This window comes from Cuculus canorus, chromosome 1 (assembly GCF_017976375.1).
Source record: "Cuculus canorus isolate bCucCan1 chromosome 1, bCucCan1.pri, whole genome shotgun sequence".
Classification (NCBI taxonomy): domain Eukaryota; kingdom Metazoa; phylum Chordata; class Aves; order Cuculiformes; family Cuculidae; genus Cuculus; species Cuculus canorus.
Genome location: NC_071401.1, coordinates 90,071,384 through 90,084,764, shown reverse-complemented (window position 1 = coordinate 90,084,764; position 13,381 = coordinate 90,071,384). Strand labels below are relative to the sequence as shown.

General features: G+C 42.2%; 1 long non-coding RNA gene across 1 annotated transcript in view; it reads left to right on the top strand.

Moving 5' to 3' along the window:
* Window positions 1–12,816, top strand: part of LOC128853875 (uncharacterized) — an 82,906-nt gene extending 70,090 nt beyond the window's left edge. Inside the window, exon 3 of the long non-coding RNA XR_008452686.1 lies at window positions 11,420–12,816. This is a non-coding gene — a long non-coding RNA (uncharacterized LOC128853875). The remainder of the gene's footprint in view (window positions 1–11,419) is intronic.
* The last annotated feature ends 565 nt before the right edge of the window (window positions 12,817–13,381 follow it).

Below are 13,381 nucleotides of genomic sequence, written 5' to 3'. Positions count from 1 at the left end.
GCACTACCCATACACATATACAGTACAGGATAGGCACACAGAGCTAGCGATCATACCCTTACAGAAATACCCATACTTGCTCCAGTTGCTCTGACATGTGGTCTCAGTCTAGTTGCTTTTAATAAGGAGATAGGACAGACTTTGCTAATCAGGTGCAGGGCATGGATAGACACACTGATCAGCCACTGGTCACACACAGCTGACCCTTTTTGTCCCCTTAACCCTCTATTCTCCCACACTTTTTCCTCTCCAAACCACCTTGATCCCTCTCTTTCCGCACACTTCATTCCTCCCCAAACATCCCATACTGTCTTATGCAATCCCAAATTGTTTTTCCCTTGAGTCCCATTATGTGTCCCATATCCACAGAGACAGCAATCCCTTGGGTCTGCAAGGCATTCAGGAGAGTCTGTTCATTGATGCAGTGGGTGGACATCCTCCTCAGCCCTTGGGGCTGAGGGTTTTCTGGCACAGCTAGAGTGGGATGACGATAGTAATAGGAGCTCCATTACTCTGGGAGACGGGGATTCCCATGCGCACCGTTGCCTTTCTGTGGTCCTTCATCCATATGCATGAGTGTATGTGCTGTCTGTGGGAATGGAGATTTTAATGGCTGATGGCTCCCCTGTGATGGGTGTGGAACTACTGGGCTCAGGGTATAATTCAGGTTTGCCTGGCTGCCATTTTTCCTCTGTGCTCCTTTCTGTGTGCAGAGATGAGCTTTTTTTTTATCACATAACCTGACAATGTCCTGCACATATACATTCTTATATTACTGTTCCTGATAACATTGCCCTTTATTGTACATCTTCTTTAGTCCAGTGACACTCCTGAGAACAATTACCAACAAAGGAGAAAGATTATTCACTTGAGTACCAGACTAAGAAAAGGATTATTTCTTGGTAATAAAGGTCTTCCTTAACCTCCAGTCTTTGCTTAGGCCATCTGCATCTTGAAGCAAAAACAGAGTTTGCAGCATTTAGATATATCCTATTACACTGCTGTGCTAACAGGGCAGCCACAGAAATGCTGTAGCCCAACATCTCCTTTGATGTCCCTGGGTAGCTCTGATACACAGGTCAAATCGGTATCGGTGCTAGGCTGCCTTTCTGTCACTGCTCTCAGCCAATGTGAGCAGCTGGCATAGGCGAACTCCTCAGAGGTGCTTTTGCTTATATTGGGAGCCAGCCTTTGAGAACTTGCAAAGTAAGAAGGTAGAAAGCAATGTAGCCCTTTCCCATTTCCTAGCCTGTGTGACAGAGCTTGCTCAGATCCGCGGTGTGGGATCCCTGGTTCTCCCCTACTTATTGCATTTACTGTGACAAAAAGGAAAGAGGTGAATCACTGTGCATCATTGTGCCACCACAACCTCTATGTTTATATTCCTCTACACGTACCATGTAATAACCCTGAAAAGAACAAATGTGCCCATGAACACTATGTACTTCTGGTGCAGGGTATAAACTAACTAAAGGTCAGGCTGAAACAGTCAAGGTAAACCAAAACAGAGTTCCCAGAGCTGATTTCTTCGCAGCACAAAGGTAATGGAAAGAAATGAAGAATGTTGTTAGATCTGCACAATAATTCAGTTATTTCTGATATTACGTTGATTTCTATGACAATTTGTTTACTGACATAGACAAGCTCTTCTTGGTCTCTTTGAACTGAATTTCAACTTCACTCAGAACTATCAGGAACAACTACAGTTATATATCATGGATCAGGGTCTCAGACGGCATCAGTCGGGTAGCTCCACTGACTAGCTAAGAGGAAGTTATAAATGCTGTTCATTTCATTCTGTACTAACTATGGCTTCTTTCTTTGTGTTCATAGTGGTATCAACACACACTTTCCTTCCCACATTCATATTTTGTGGAATCACTTGTCTATCGAGTTTTGGTTGTCTTTTTCTTTTTTCAGACAGTCAATTATATTCTGCTATTTACTAAGCAGCAATTGTCTTCTGATTCCTGAGTTTAGGTATAAAAATGAGATGTTAACTTGGAAACTGTCTCCATGAAAACATGCCTGTGAAAGAGCAGTCATTCTGCATATCCTGGAAATAGCATGACCACCTGCAGAGCATGGACGGGACTGTCCTGCTGGCAGGGCCATGCCATCTATCGAGGCCCCGAAGAGCATGAAACTTCATTATTGTCACTGCAATGTTGTAACTATCTCATTATCTCCTTACCAGAAGGACCAAAGTCTTCCTTTTATTCTGACTTGTGAATGTTCCACACTAACAGCAGATGATTAATCTCTAAATATGGATTTTAAGATCCACCTTCTGTTTCTTAAATAGCTTTAGGGACACAGAAAGCTCTCCAACTTTTCTATTTCAGAGCTCAGTTTTTTATCAGCCTTAGTGGAGTCTGCGTCCTCACACATGTAGTCACTTTCTGATGAACTTGATAATTCATGTAAAGAGTTTTGATACAGCCCTTCAGCTTTCCAGGCCAGCTTCTGATCTGTTTATGGAGGTTTATTATATCCTTTGATCTTAATCTTTTCCCCACCAGACTTCGCTTTTCTGTAACAGTCTGAAAATTACAGTCTCAAAGCTACAAACTGAACTCCTGTCTCAGTATCCCAGAGGATCACATGAACTTTCTTTAAGAAGTCGGTAGGTGCAAAATGAAACCCTTTAATATGTGAAGGCAGCACTTAATCGACAGATAATAGAAAAAGTTCAATTGACTTTATCCAGTCTTATTTGCTGAGCCTTGTCCTTTAGCTTGTCAATATTTGTCATGAGTAAGCCTGTGCCATTCCCTAACTTTATCTAAAGGTTTTCCAAATCATTTCAGGTTGATGAATCTTAAACCTATTATATGTTTTATTCACAAGTTTTCTAGAATTTTCTGGAATGTGATATAGCACACATTAACATCAGGTAAGGCAAAATATTCTTCCACGAAGTGTGCAGACTCTGAATGTAAAGGCGCTAACAGATACATAAGCCATTTAGCCATGGATAAAGTAGATACCATGCAGGATCCAGTTTCTTGAAAAAGGTCATCTTTCATTATGAAGACTTCTTCACAGCTTTCTAGTGTCTCAACTTCAAAAATGCAACCAAAAAGGAAATATTAAGTCGAAAATAGGGTTTTCACATAGTTAAGTGAAGCTACTTTTCTGGTTTTGTTAGATTGAAAGTCTATATGCTGCACAGAATACAGTCAACTGCATAGTGTATATACTATGTATTATTGCATACATTATACACTGCATACATTATATAGCATACAATAATGAATATACTCTGTATGAGTAATTCCATTTTATGTTTCTCACTAATATGTATTTATTGTACACTTAAAATAATATTGGTTATTTGTGTTTTGTATATATCTAGAAGTAGGGAAAAAGTACAGTAAGATGATAAATTTCTGTTAATGAATGCCATAGAGGTAAATAACTAGAGAACTCCTTAAACCAATCTTCATATCTTTTAAGTATTGTTAGGAAGGAGGGGAACATGCACCAAAAACAATGATAGAATTGAGGCAGTGGAGAATAGATCACCCTCGTGTAAGGGTGAGAATAACTATGAAAACCTGAAGGAGCTCTAGAAACCATAACAAGCAATATCACTGGGAGAAAACATTAAGGACAAGAAACAAATTTTGCAGGCAATGTGTAAAAACATGTTTTATTCAAAGAGCAGCTACTTTTGGAAAACATGGTCAAGCTTTTCTGCACACAAACTATACTTCAAGAGCAGACTAACCACTGATATAAGAGGCAGCATTACAAGTTCGTGGAGAAATACTTTCTGTGAAGGAAGAGAGGAGTATCACAAGTTCAGTCATTCATGGCAGCGTAACTGATGTTGGACACCTGAAGTGTGTAAACAAGACCCTTACATTTTTTTCACTGTATGTAGGAATTTCACATCATGCAGCTTTGGTTCCCGTACAAAAAGCATCTCTCTTAATTAGCATGCATATATCTTTAAACTACAGGTTATACAGGCTATTAGACAGAGGAAAGGCAAATTAACAACGAATAAATCTCTTTCAACAGCTGCTCATGGCCCAGTGAGTTACAGCACATATCTGGAGCACAGCTGTACCCGACAGCGTGTGTGATGGAAATGGTGTTCCTGGTCAGTCCTGCCTCATGCTCCAGCAGTTCCACTTGCACGCAGACCCACACAAGCTGTGTAAACTCTCCACCCCTGTGCCCTAACGTTTGCTCTGTTAAGTCGATTATCTGAATCATTGTTTCCTTAACCCCTCTTATGCCTCCTGAAAGCATGGAGGAGGCACATATTAGTTCTCTAAAAATTTGGGGCAGAAATAGATGTGACTAGAAAAGGAATATGTTCTCTCTCACACAAGCACATGTACTCCTCTCCCTCATTCGCATGCCTCTCCCTAATTTTGATTGTTTGCAACCAAAATTGAGTGAAATACACAAAACCCATGTGCATTTCAAAACTGAGGCCAGCTGCTCCACCTCAGTCCCAGCTGCCTGCGCACTGCCATTGAATGCCCAACAGGCTACCCAGAAATCCTGGGAAGAGTGAGCAGTGTCTGAAGCATCATATTGTGTAACCAGGGAGAGGAGAGGAGAGGAGAGGAGAGGAGAGGAGAGGAGAGGAGAGGAGAGGAGAGGAGAGGAGAGGAGAGGAGAGGAGAGGAGAGGAGAGAAGAGAAGAGAAGAGAAGAGAAGAGAAGAGAAGAGAAGAGAAGAGAAGAGAAGAGAAGAGAAGAGAAGAGAAGAGAAGGGAAGGGAAGGGAAGGGAAGGGAAGGGAAGGGAAGGGAAGGGAAGGGAAGGGAAGGGAAGGGAAGGGAAGGGAAGGGAAGGGAAGGGAAGGGAAGGGAAGGGAAGGGAAGGGAAGGGAAGGGAAGGGAAGGGAAGGGAAGGGAAGGGAAGGGAAGGGAAGGGAAGGGAAGGGAAGGGAAGGGAAGGGAAGGGAAGGGAAGGGAAGGGAAGGGAAGGGAAGGGAAGGGAAGGGAAGGGAAGGGAAGGGAAGGGAAGGGAAGGGAAGGGAAGGGAAGGGAAGGGAAGGGAAGGGAAGGGAAGGGAAGGGAAGGGAAGGGAAGGGAAGGGAAGGGAAGGGAAGGGAAGGGAAGGGAAGGGAAGGGAAGGGAAGGGAAGGGAAGGGAAGGGAAGGGAAGGGAAGGGAAGAGAAGGGAAGGGAAGGGAAGGGAAGAGAAGGGAAGGGAAAAGAAGAGAAGAGAAGAGAAAAACCCAAGAAAATTATCCTATTGCTGCCTAGAAATCAAAGAAGAACTTGCAGAGGCAGGGCTCATTGGACTGATGTAAATCACCATAGCAAGAACGGTATTTCCCTATAGTTACTCTGTCAGAAAACACTGCTTATTAATATTAGAAAGTAGAAAAATTAATCAAGAGTGTTGTTATTCTAGTACCTTGCCAAAAAAAAAAAAAAAACTGAATACATAAATAAGCACCCAGCTCATGCATCTGCTCTGCTCTTCCAAGGACATTAATTCACACAGGATACCCCATCTTGAGCTCCTCCTTGCTGTTCCTCTTCCCTTCCTCTTTCCCCACCTTTGGAGCAGGAGGAGACTTTCTCACTCAGGAAAGCCTAGACTCAGAGCAAAGAAAAACCAGCAGGCACCAGCTCCTGGTCTAGGAGAGCAGAAATCCTCACTCCCCGGTTCCCTACATTACCCTGAACACTTCTCCCAGGGAGGAGAAGCAGCCTTTCATTTGAACAGGACATTCAGGAAGTTTGAAAGGATTTTTTTTCTGCCTGTGGATTTACAGTATCTGTGTACAAATCTGCTCAGAGGCTGAAGCCGAACTGCTTATGCTGAAGCCCAACCCTTCTTCATAGGGGCTATTTCATGAGAGTTTTCCTCCATCTGGGAGGGCAGGAAGAGGCATTTTCTCTGCAGCTGCTCCCCATGAATCAGCTGGCAGTCGCATTGCCCGTATTCTTCCTTAAGGACTTTTAGGACATGGTGTTCACTACATTGCGAGTTCTAATCACTCAGAGAAATCTGAAGATTTGTTCCCAGTCAACAGCCTGTCCCCTGGCAGAAAGAAGCTGGGTTTCTGCACTTTTGTTACATGTTCACTGTAGGTCACTGCTTGTAATTTCCTAGTCCCAGTGCTCAGGCTTTGTTCTCCCACAATGTCTTGCTTTTCTCACACTTCGCTGGCCTTCTGTGTTTCACATTAGGCAATCAGTAGGATGACAAATATGACAGCAGTCTCCAGTTCAGCCTCTTGAGTATTCTCAGCCAATATGCCAGAAATGTAACAGCTTTTATTTTTTGTTTTCAATAACATTATCTAGATGGTGGCTATTGGCACCTGTTGAGCTTGCCTGTTGAGTTTGCCCTTATATCTCCATATAAGAAGATGATGATAGTAATAAAATAATTATTTGAATAGCATTTATGGTTTAAAAGGAGTGATTTGATGTGCACATACTCAAGTCCAGACCTGAAGCTCTTACACCCAATTAAAGCATCCTGCACTTGGGCATGCATTAAAGTTAGCATACAGGAGAAGCAGATTTACTTGTATTTTCAGTCTGGTCATAAAACTGAATCACTCTTTGCCTCCAGCATAACCCCCTTACAGCTGAGTGGCTGGAGAAAAACTACAGAAGAATCTAATAGACTAAATCTCTTCTTTACGGAGACCGTACATGTCCCAGCTAATTTAGAAAAGGCAATTTTCTGTTTATCATTTTATCACTATGACTAGCATAGTACAACAAAGCTTGCCCCAAAACTCTCAAGCAATGTCAGGGTGTAAACTGGATACACCAATGTGGAAGAAATACTTTCATTTCCATGATTTTAATATCTAGTTTGTAAAAACACTACTGTGTATCTACAACCAGGCCCTGACAAAGAACTGACTTTCCAGGTTGACCTTAGACCTACCTTGTCTTTGTTGACCTGCCTAGCATTCACTGGATCTGACCTGTGGATTGACTTCCTGGCTAGACCTTGGAGCTATTCCATCACCATGAGCTGGCATGGTGATCTGGGCACTTCGCCAACCTGCCTGTGATCCTGTGTCCTGCCCTGCTCCCTCTCTGAGGGGAGTGGGATGGGCCCTGGCTGGTGAGACCTTGTGGGTCCCTATGGACATCCCTGTGGCTCTCTGGTCCCGAGGAGCTTCTGGCCCTTGCTGCCCACTAACATCATAACTTTGTGAAGCACATCTCCACGATTTCCTCAGTTAGTAAAAAAAGCAGTGTTTATTTTGGGGTTGCTTGAAGTTAAGCAGAAGCTTTAACTAAGGAGTGTGAAAAAAAGCCACAAGCTGGAACTAAAAAGGGGAATACTGCCAAGCATGGATATCATCTAAAGACTTCCCAGAGGACTGACTTCCATAGTAGATAACTTCACCCCCTTAAGAAGCGTTCAAGTCAGATTTCTTCAGTTGTTCATCAGAAATGGAAAATACTTGTTGGTTGGTACTTGCACCCTTTCAGGGATCTCCCTGGCTCTGAAAATGGCCAGCACTTAAATGCATAAGGCAGTGATACAACAGAATGGAAGCCCCTTGGTGCATGTCTTAATCCCATTAGTCAGAATGGGGAAATCTGTAGCTGAACTGCGGCAGGATTTTAGCCAGACAAAGATTTAGTTTGTTTGGATTTTCCCATGTTACCATTGTGTAATCCCCTGTACTCTCTGCAGAATGATTTGAGGTCTGTTGTTTCCTCTCCAGCATTTGGGGCTGCAGCCAGGACTTACATTAAAGAAAAATGTAGCTTAGATCATCAGTCATGTAAAGTCATTGCCACCCGATGCTTCCTGTGATCTCTTTGAAATAAAATGGTTAGGGCTGCATTTCAGCCACCCCTAGTGTCCATAGCAGGGGAAAAGACAAATTTTAAGAGCAAACTGAATTTTCACATCTTTAAAAGGTAATTCTGGGAAACAACAACAGGTTCCCTTTCCTCGAATGCCTAGAGTCAGGAGGCTTAGCTTTCAGATCCTTTCCTTCCAGTGCCCTACATAAAGTGGGTCATGCTAGGGTTGTGTCCAGAGGAGTTATTCATTGACCTTACTGATGCAGCCCTGCAGTCAGGCTCATGCTGCATAGTTCAACCGTGGTGCCTTGGAAGAGTTCCTGCAGAAGGGGAAGGAAAAACAAAGCATCCATTTCACTGCTACATGTGTCAGTTCAATTCACACTGGAAATGCATCTCTTCTGTACCAAAAATCACTGTCAGAAGGGCACTGATTTACACATTCAATGGCAATTGTGGAAGAAGTAAATGTACAACATACAGTTGCTTCATTAGATGTAAATTGCTAGTAGTTTTGTGTCCTTACTAGAGGTGCAGTGTTTAGGATAAAAATATCAATATTTTCACTAAATACTGTAAGTTAAATTATTGTGCACTGCTTTCATTTTCATCTTTTCTTCGTATGCTGCATTTAAAATTGCTCAGTACTTGAGCTTATGAGGTGGTCATTTTTACATATTTTTTAATCTGTATCAAGGCGTGTCTCAGTTTTATAATGCTTAACTTCCAAAGGAACCACAGTCTCACAAATCCCATTGGCTTCAAAAGCATTTAAGAGTTCTCAGCACCTCTGAATATCAAGTCTATGAATGTCTGTAACCACATTTTAATCAGCTATTTAGGTCTTCATGGTCAGTGCACACACCACCTCACACAGCTCCCAGAGGAACCACCTACAGATGTCTCCCTATTTCTATGGCAAAGAAGGATTATAATGAGATTGCTTGCTCTCTGCCTTTCTGTCTAATATTTTAGTGTTTTGGAGAAAAGGGAAAAATCTTCAATGCCAAGTTTTGCTGACGGCCTTGCTGCCAAAGAAGATGTGTTTTTTTCTCTAGTATAGGATGAGCTTGCCTCTCTGGTTCCTCACTTGTTCTTCCAGGCGTGCAGTAACCATCTGCCTGAATGCCACCCTACAGTCACAAAAACTGTAGAATGCAAATACGATATGCAATAAAACCTCCCAAAGAAAGGATCCTGTGGGGCGTGTGGTAACGTCAAAGCTCCTTGGGAGTGGAATGCAGCTCTGAAGTTCCCCAACATGGCCTTATAGGTTAGATAACCTTGCTCTGTCCAAGCCTCATTTTAGGCCAAGGCATACAATCCAGGTGTGAGTACCTCTTACACGTTCCCCTTTTTGTTATGCAAAATGGATGAGTGTCTCCCAGCAGGTACAGCAAGTACTGCCCTCACTTCTTATCCACCTCTCAGCTCCCAGGTTCAAACTCTAGCATGGTTAACAAGGCAGCATCTGGAAAACTTGATGCTCCGCAGGTATGTAGTGGAGGAAACACAATAAAACGCCAACTCCCTTGGCACAGTCTGCCATGGTAGCCAAGGCAATTTGTCTCCCTGTATTACCATGAGAATAAAATACCAATCTTAGTCCTTCATATATAAACATGGGTTCAGATTTCTGCAAACTGGTCCATTCTTTGCTTCCTCAGGCAAGGTGCATTTCCTAGTTGTCAATACTGAGCATAAAGGTTGAAAACCTCTTGACTTGAAAACAATAGCTGACATCCCTGTAATTCTGCCACATGTACGCTAGGCACAGTTTTGATTAGATATGGTAAAAGCTGATCCGAAAGATGACTAGACACTCCTCAGGGAAGGTATGAGAGTGTTCGGGGTTTTTTTAATGTTTTTGCTAACATCTACATTCAACAATGCAATGGAAATGTTTACAGAATAGAAGTTTAGCTGCCTTATAAAGTGGTTTGGAGTGCTTCTGCACTGGGATCAACTTTTGGAAAATTACTCCAGCTGCAGCTCTGGACTTTGGTCCTTCATCCAGCTGATAAAGGCACTTTCCTTCAAAAGCAACATGTTGCTTGGGCTGCAGGCAGACAGCACTTGTGGGAGTCTTCTGGGCACACAGCTGTAAAGCTACTAGACAAGATTGGTTTGGAAGGCTCACTTCATTCAGGTTGACCTAGAAAATTAGGTAAATCATGTAAAGCAGTTGTTTGCCCAGCTAAGCATCCTTTTGGCTTCCCTGTTATCAGCTAGATCTGTTCAAGGCATGTCTGCAGCTGCATTCACTCAAGGAAGCAGAAAGTAAACATTCATTAAAAAATAACTTAGATTCCCTTTAAATTCAGCTTGTATTTCCAGAGCAAAGTCCTGAGTTGGATATACACAATAAGCATTTGTGACACAAAATCAAGAAGATTTATTTACCCTGAGGAGCAGAGATGGTGCTGTAGTCTCTCTTCTTCCCTATGTCTATCAATCTTGAATTGTCTGAGACTCTCCAGTTCAGTAACTGATCAAGCTCAGAAGTGGCTCCTTTTTCTGTAGGCCTATAGCTATATATAGAGTAGCATTCTCAATATCACATGAGCGGTTTTTTTAAGCAGCATTTGAAGAAATTCATGAGTCACCAGATGACTCCCTTTGAACAATGAGAGCTTTATTCACCAGTAATGTAAAAATGTGACCAAAGCTCATAAAACACACTCTACAGAAATTACCTGAAAAGGCAATAAAAAAGCTCTGCAATACATTTCCTTGATTGTCTTTGTCTTTACATACTTTATAACAAAGGAGTCGTTTTTCATGCGGGCTACATTATTTTAGTCTCCAAGTTTGATGAGTCTCTTAACTGACAGACCTTGAGCTTTGTGGGTTTGGTTCAACATTTTATAGAGAGCGAGGATGATATGATGGCTGATAGGTGCTTAGACTCCCAACTCCCACTGTAGTCCATGGTGTAGTAGATAGAAGTTTTGATTCAAGTCCATCTCTAGTAAGCATTTATTGATATTTATTAGCACACTGCATTTTTTAGTTGTTAGTCATGTTTGGTGTTATACTACGCTCCCCTCCCCCCAAACTCTCAAACTTGTTCTGCTGTTATATCTGCTAAAAATTCAGCGGGGGCAGATAATTCTGTCTCAAGTCATAGAGGCCACAAGTGGGAGTTGTGCTATACCCTCTAAAGCGGTAATGGGGCACTGTTATCATTTGTGTTTTCATTGTGGCAGGAAGGACAAACAATGGTTTAGAGATCTCACAATCTTGCAATGTCAGGCAGATAGATTACTATGTAAAATATTGCACAAAATCCTGAAAGGAACTTCAAGTCAAACTTGGTTCAAATTTTAGCTAGATGAGCCAGCTGGAAAATCAAAGAGGATAAAAATGGAAACGGGGTGAGGGTAAAGCCAGCATTTTTCCTCCTAAATCGTGTCTGTTGATTTCTGGCAGACACAAGTTGAGTTTATTACAGCTTTTCAAATATCCCCAAGCTTCAGGACATTTTTCTTTGCTATTTCTTTGCATTTATCACCACACTATTAGCTGAGCTTCCCCAATAGCTTGTGTCTAGAAGCCAGCTGGTCCTGCTCCTGAGAGAAGCCCCCATCCCTCACTACTCCAGGCAACCCCGGCCCACAGAAATCTTTCTTACTGCTGCTTTTCTTTCCCATTAGGATCATACGCACACCATATTTGTTGGTTTGAGCAAACACCCGCTCTAGGAAGAAGAGGCTGGGAACAGAAGGATGAAGGACAAGACTCTGGCCCCTTTGAAGTCTGTTGGAATGCTGCCATTGACTTCAGCAGGGCCAGGATTTTAGCTGGAGATTTCCTTCAAAACCAGCATTTGTGTCACATCTTTAACATGAATGTTACAGAGAAGAATCGAAAGGAGGGAGATGCCATTCTCTCGGCAGCGTTCCTTTCTCAAGAAAACAACTGCTATGCCAAGACATAGCTATGACAGGAGAGAAATTCCTGTTTATCCAAGGTTGTTATCAAGGGATGCCCCTGACCCCAGAGCTGACTGAAGTACAGATCAGAAATGAAATTTAGCAGAGCGGGCTGGTGGTGGGGCCACCAAGAGCTATTTTAGAGGCTGGCACAAGTGCAGTATTGCAGTTCTCTCCCACCCTGACAGCCTCCAACCAACGCCACACACCACTCCTGACCCATACTTCCATGGCACTCCTGACCCTCTAGCTGTGGCAGTCACAGGAGGAGGGAATATCTATAGGTCCCAGGAACCAGTGCAGTTAATCAGCATCTTCTTGATGGCCCTTACCATGAAGCCACAGATCTTTCCTACACATCAGTGGCTATTGTCTTGGACATAGCCACTGAATGACACGAACCACTTCAAGGGATTTTAACTGTTGAGTACCCAACACAGCAAGCCAGAAAGCAACTGTGATTTTCCATCAGAGACTTTAGTCATCCTCCTACGACTAGAAGACTTTGAGTTTGCTTCAAAACCTCCATCCCATCTTCAGCTTCACTCTGATGCACTCCTTTCATCAGCAAGCTTTTGAATGTTTCCGCAAAGCAAAGCCACAAGGCAGTGAACCAAACCAGTCACATGTGTTAACCAAGCAGTGGCAAGTGCCATTAGAGAATGCGTAGGTGTTAAGCAACAAATAGCACTAAATCCACAAATAGCTTTTATCCTGTTTGCTGTATCTCATACACACAAAGAAGTGGCTGCTTATTTGTTGCCTGGCTTAGCTTCTGCTTGATTTTGTCTTTATGAAGGATTAAAAACAAGTTCTCAGCTTTGGCTCACGGAAAAAAATAGTTGTCATCTTCATTAATTACCATTCACAGCCTGCTTCACCTTTGATCAAAGCCACAAGATTCAGAAAATTCACTACAACACACCTTCTGATGACATTAAGTTTCAGATTAACAATCTGATGCAAAAAAAAAAAAGGTACCTCAGATTAAATGACACTCTCAAGTTGTATAACACATTGGATCTGGTATTTTCACGTTCATGAGATATTAAACCCAAACATTTTTGTCATATTTGATCATTAAACTACTTTCTAATCAGTATGGTTCAATTGTATTAATACACAGCTCCACCTCCTCCAAAGTCTCCTGGTCACCATATAACACAGTCTCTGGCTATAGCACCTCTCCAGTGCTAGTACTACAAGTACCCAGACATTTTACCTAGAACATTTTTCCCATTAATTTTATAATGAAGAATGGCCTCCTGCAGAATACGCAATTTGACTTGATTGCTCTTTTGCAAACAACATTCTTTTGTAAACAGACAGGAAGGAGAAAGGAAAAAGAGGACAATTACCACTATGTCTTCTAACACCAGAGAGGGTGGTAAGTGAAACTTCCAGGTAGCAGCTTTGTACAGAAAAGCAGAGCTGGCACTTAAAGCTGGCAGTTAAATCTCAGAGCCCTTTTTACGGGACATTGAGGGTGTCTGAAGCTCACATGAACTTTACAAAGGAATTGTTTATATTCAAGGGGTAGATCATGAAGAAATATTAAACAAGCCGTTCTCTTAATCAAGTGCACTGCTACCCTGAGTATGCCAATTTCAAGAAAAATAACTATGCTAATAGCAAGTTATCCTTCCTATGAATCTTGGTAAGTATTAGAGAAAAAATACCCAA